A 6,000-nucleotide genomic window follows, 5' to 3' on the forward strand; every position below is an offset into this window, starting at 1 on the left:
CCCGGGAGACTGCCCTTCACACATGTCGGGGCTCCCTGCCACCCCGCAGCCATGTGATCCACATGTCACTATCATGTCACTCTCCAGTGACATCCCACTGTCTCTAAATACAATCCAAACTCCTCTCTTCAGAGCAGCGTCCCTGTCCTGGTCACCTCTGTTCACCTGTGTTGAGTGAGTTCCCAGGACCAGCCCCAGGGCACGAGCGTCTCATCTTCCTTGCCGGCCCCCCAACACCTCCAGTGTGCGGGCACGGATTACGGGTGCTTACAAGCCCTTGCTAAGTGTGTGAACAAGTGACCGGGTCACCTCCAAAGAGGCTTGCCACCTTCCCCTTACCAGGTGGACTGGGCACAGATCCCCCCACGGTCACCCCCAGGGTGTCCCAGGCAGGGTGTTCCTGCACCAGCAGCAGATCTTTGGCCTCCAGGACTTGGTGAGGACTGACCCTCCCTCTCGGTCCCACTGTGCTGACCTCCTGCTCAGCGCCCTGTTTCCGTCCCTTCCTCTGGGAGCCTTCTCTGATCTCTCCCCCGCGGTCCATTCCCATCCTCGGCCTGGGGCCTTGCTCCGTGTTTCAAATGCCAGGCCCCCGACATGGAGCAAAGGAGCAGTGACCATAAAACGAGGCGAAGGCCATCAAGAGCTAGGGAGGGACACCAGTCACACGTTTCCTGCCCATTTCCCCTGCAGGAAGGTCGGCCCCTGGAGTGGGGCTCTGTGGTCCTCCTGCTCAGCCCCTGCCTGCCGCGGGAAGCCCCTGAGCGCCTCGAGAACACGGGGGCTGTGAGGGAAGAGGACCGGCGACGGCCAGCATCCAGAGGACAGCAGACACCTGTTCCTTCAGGGAATCTGATGGAGGACCTGCTCCGCGCCCCATCCTGCCTGAGCCCTGGAGCCGACCAGTGACCCAGTCGAGACCCCTGTCCTCCCAGGGGTCTGGTGGGAAGACGGACCAGGACCAGGCCACGCAGGAGTTAGATAAGCCAGACAATGCCAAGGTCAAGAGGGATGGACGGTCGGCAGGTGGCCCTGGAGGGAAGATGTTGTTCAGCCCCCAGGAAAGAATGTTCCAGAGAAGGAGCAGCCCCAAGGCTGGGCCTGGCCTGTGAGAGGAAGAGTGAGGGGCCATGTGGGGTTCTGGAGGGGAAGTGCCCGAGGGGTGTCGCTGGAGCAGAGAGAGGCACTCGGCCACCCCAGGAGGTGACACGTGGGTCACACCACCATGCTCAGTCTGCACTGTGGGGTGATTGTTTAATATCAATATTAGCCAGCGATTATTAATATTCTGATGTCATAAAACCCATCAGAAAAAACACCTGCGGCAGACGCCCTTCTCTGTGGTGTTGGGAATCCGTCCCCCAGGGGTCAGCACACGAGGCTCTCGGGCAGGAGCCTCCCCCCAGCCCCCAACTCCTGCTCTGCTGGCAAAACCCTAATTTGTCAGGACCCTAATTTTAGACAACAAAAGTGCAGAAGCCCCTTCTTGTCCTGCTGCCCCTTGATGGGTGGTCTCTGCCACTTCCTCTTCTCCAGAGCTGTGACATTGAGCACCTGCACCCTCAAAGCACAGAATGGTCCTTTCTGTCACAAGAAGCCACAAGAATACCTGGCAGGGAGGAATCTGCCTGTGGACCAGACGGGAGGAATTGGGCTTCCACAGAGCCCCTGGGTCCCCTGCCTGAGGCCTGGCCGCTCAGCTGATGAGCTTGTTCCCTGAGGTCTGTTGGGCTTGGCTCTGTGTGAGATCGAACAGGACTGCAGACGCATGATTATTTGCCTTCTTTTTCTTTTTGATGCTTAAAAATACCCCCACAACACCTAAAAAAGAAAAAAATGGTGGCTGAATAGATTAGGGTTATGCATCTGTGATTTCCCCTCACGTGCACATGGCAGGTGGTGGGATCACCTCTGGACTTCTGATCTTCTTCACAGAGCCGAAGAGCTGAGAATTTTGGTTAAGTAAAAATGGCTGTGAATAAAGTGCGATCACAAAGATGCCAAACCCAAAGCAGAACATTTGTAAGACAGGAGCAGATGGCAGTCAGTCGCTCAGGCCACAGAGTACAGAGAAGAGAAAATAAATCAGGAATCTTTCAGCTTATTTCCAGGGTGTGTGTGTGTGTGTGTGTGTTGCTTCACGGTGTGTACCCAATGTGCATTGCACCATCTTTTGAAAAGTTGAGGGGTTAATTTCTGGCTGCACAATCTTGGGATTTATTAAGGGACAACTCTTTAAAAGATAAAATCATGACGGTCACCCAAATATTAAATGACTATGTGTCAGCGATTTTCTTTAACTCAGTAATTAATGAGAGAAGAAGATTTTAAAACCAATTCAAAGGAAAATCCAAAGAGCAAACACTGGTGTAGGCTGTTGGGAGTGTGGCCCTGGATTTGAGGCCCAACAGGCTTCACCGTGGGGGCGCTGCCTGCCCACACAGCCCACCCCCGGACATGGCGTGTGTTTCTAGGGACAGGAATCGCTTGCATCACCCTGAACTTGCTACAAATCAACATCTATCTATCTAGAATTATAGTCTATAGTCAAAGACGATGAAGGGCAAAGGTCATCTGGGTTCCTGACACCAGTCAAGACCTAAGACGCTTGGTCAAGACACCGAGTTTCAAAATCGTTCCCATTTTCCTTCCGGGGGTGACTGTCGGAGGCCTGGGATGCTGTGACGCCTGCCATATGCAGGACAGTCCCACACTGCAGATGCTTGTCCCGCACCCTGGTGGCTTTTCAGCGTCCTCCTGGGTATCCCTGCGTACACAAGCTCTGCGGGGCGAGCCTCCAACCAGATCCATCAGGACACAAAGTATTTGTCGTTCCTCTGAGTGTCTCGAGTACATCTTGCTCTGGTACCCACCCACATTGTTCTGTCCTCTCCTGAATGTCTTACACAGAAGGTCTTGCGTGGCTCCCGATTGCCTTGCTTCTTCTGAATCCAGACTCATTCGCCGACCGAAGGAGCACGCCACTCCCCGGTTCCCTGGGCCTCTCGCCGCAGCTGTTCAGGGGCAGGTGTTCGTGATGCAAGAAGACGGTGTAATCCCATTGTTCTTTTATTTTTACTTTAAGCAATAGGCTACGAGTTAGTTTCTTTTATTCCTCCTTGCTAGCAAAGCAAGGATAATCATCTGACTTTTTCAATTTTGTCTAGGCAGGTCATGTTATTTAGACCTCCACTTCAGGAGTGTAAGGAAGCTTCATACGATATTGCCGTAAAGGTGGGGTGGGCTGAGAACCAGGCCCCCCGGACTCTACCATGAGGGGTTCACCTTCCTCCAAAACCGCGGCCCACGTCTCTTGAGGGGACAGAGCCTGCCCATTGGATACAGTCAGGAGGGCCTGCCCATCAAGGAGGCTGGTCCCTGGCCTGGCCTATCTGCTCTTTTCTGGAGGCTGCGTCCTACGTGAGGTCACCAAGCCATCAGGACAGTTGAGACTGCGTGACTCTGCAGCCCTGTTGTTGACAAAGAGCTCTGATCCCAAACAAAAGCCAACAAGCCACCAGCAGAAACCAACAAAAGACCGCCGAGTCCTACAGGAATGTCTACCAAAAAGACCAGTGAGATTGCACTTGGAGACGGAGAGCTCATTTGGGGCCAGGAAATCTTCCATTTGTTCTTTGACAAATCTCTCCTTAACTGGACTCTAGGGGGGTCCTCGAAGTCCTTTTCCTGGCGAGACCTCAACCTTGATGTCAGACCTGCGTGAACCGCGCTAAGTCAGTCGGAGAGAATCCCCACCCCCGCCCTTGATGTCGACCACCTGGCCTGCCCGCTGCAGGAGCCTGCGTAATGGGTCTAGCGAGGGTCCTTCCTGTCTCCTTAGTAATTCTCTACCTGACCTCCCCCAACCTGCTCCCTGGCTACAAATCCCTACCTGTTCTTGCTGTGTTTGGAGAGAGCCTGATGTCTCGTCCCTGTTGTGGAATTAGTTTTGATCCCTGCTACAGCTTAGACGTGGCTTAGCCCTCCAAGGTTCACGTACCGGAAGCAGGGCCCCAGTGTGGCCACGTCACAGGTGGTGTCCTTTTAGGAGACAGGGCCTATGAGAGGTTGTTACTGACTCCTCTCGCTCTGCTGCCCTGTCTCTCAATGCAATCTCTCCCTCTCACGCATACTCCCTCTACGATGCCATCAGTCCTGAAGTGACACAGCCAAGGGGGCCCTCACCAGAGCCAACACCAGGCTATTTGTCATTTTAGTCTCCACAACTGTGAACTAAATAAGCCTGTTTTCTTTATAAGGGATCCAGCCTTGGGTGTTTCATTATAGTGATAGAAAGCAGATTGATCAACATCTATTGCAATAATCCTGAATAAAATCTTCCTGAGGAATTTAGCAAGTGCCAGAATAAATTTTCTTTAACATATTTCACACAAGAAATGTCTCCTGGGCTCCTAATAGATGGCAGACCCTGTGTTGGTATATGGGGTAAAATGCCTACTAATCCAAAGCCGATCCCTGCCACCATGGAGTGTGTACAGTGAGGTGGGGGCAGGACAGTGGCCATGATGCTACTGCAGGCAGGTCTCACAGCAGGAAGGAGGTGTCTAAATCAAATTTCTGTAAAACAAATCACATCCCAAGGTAAATCCGCATCTTTGTGAGAAGGATAAATATTTATGTAATGTAGGCAACAAAGCCCTTAATTTGTCTCTCTTAAGTTCTGGATTCATTGTCTAGAGCTATCCAGAAGCGCAGAAGCCTGGCTCCGCAAAGGTTGTTTTCATTTGCATTTTAAATACTCCAGAGACAGCGCCCGGATCAGCAGGAGGAGCTATTTTCTCACGCAGTCCTTGGTCTGTGAAAAGCGTCACCTTCCTGGCCCGTTCCCCCGCTCCTGGCTGGGTCTCCACGGAGGCTGACGGCAGCATCCCCAGAGGGTAGAGGCCGCCTGTGGATAAGGGGGCTTCGTTCCCGGGTCATTTCCACATGAAACGCCCCAACTTGTCCCTTCTTGGGAATGAGCAGAGCCACGCTGTCTGCTTTCCAGGGCCCCTCAGCTCCAAGCGCATTCCACAGAGCGTCCTGTCTAATCTTGACCTCCGTCCTGTGGGGCAGATTCTATTACTGTCACCGTGTCACAGATGATGACCATGAGGCTCGGCAAGGTTACCCAAGGCCTCCCAGCCGAAAAGGGGGAACTGAGTGTCGGTCCCCACCAGCCCAACTCCAGAGCCCACGTTCCTAACTGTCTACCGGTGTCCCCTGGAGAGTGACGTGGGGAGCCCACAGGTCCACCACTCACGGCTTCAGGTTTCACGGGTGGGGGGCACTCCTCCCCTGCAGACCCCCTCCCCGGGGCCAGCCCACTCCCCTGGGGATCTTGCCTGACGCTGACCTGACGGAGCCTTTTGTCCATCCATTGCAGACCCCTGCGCTCGTCCTGCCTGGCTGTCTCTGGGTGAAGGTCCCCGGCTGCCCTGGGCAGTGCCCACGCAGGACCACATCCAGCCTCTGGGGCACCTGCCCCTCCCGTCACCGCCCCCCACCCCACAGCAGGAGAGGCCCTCAGGCTAGTGTGGTACGTTCCAGCTGGGTTTGCATGGCGGGACACTTGGGGACCTCTCCTGCTCTGACATTCCCACTCCCTCGTCAGCACACGCGTCTCCTCTCCCTCCCACGTTTTAAGGTGGTTCTGGCAGACCTCGGCTTTCCCAGAGGTGAATCTGGCTGCAAAATCTGGCCCCGTGGATAACCATCCTTGTCCCTAAAGTCAGGGGGAAAGCAGGTGGGGTGCACTCTGAGGCCATCACACTCCTCAGCTCCACAGAGGGACAAGGCCTGCAATCTCCACAGGAGCATCCGCCCCTAAAACCACACAGACCCCCCGTTAGCCCTGCAGAGGGACAGCCCTCGGCCACGGCTGGAGGAGACAGGCGGAGGCCCCGGAAGGTGGGCCTGTTGGCTGTGGAACAAACAATGAGAGTGTTCCCGTCTCTGGAGCAGGCTTTCCCCACATGTTTGACCAGGACCCCCAGTGAG

The sequence above is a fragment of the Marmota monax genome, unplaced genomic scaffold (assembly GCF_021218885.2).
Source record: "Marmota monax isolate L192 unplaced genomic scaffold, Marmota_monax_Labrador192_F-V1.1 WCK01_AAM20220418_F8-fsc00014, whole genome shotgun sequence".
Lineage (NCBI taxonomy): Eukaryota > Metazoa > Chordata > Mammalia > Rodentia > Sciuridae > Marmota > Marmota monax.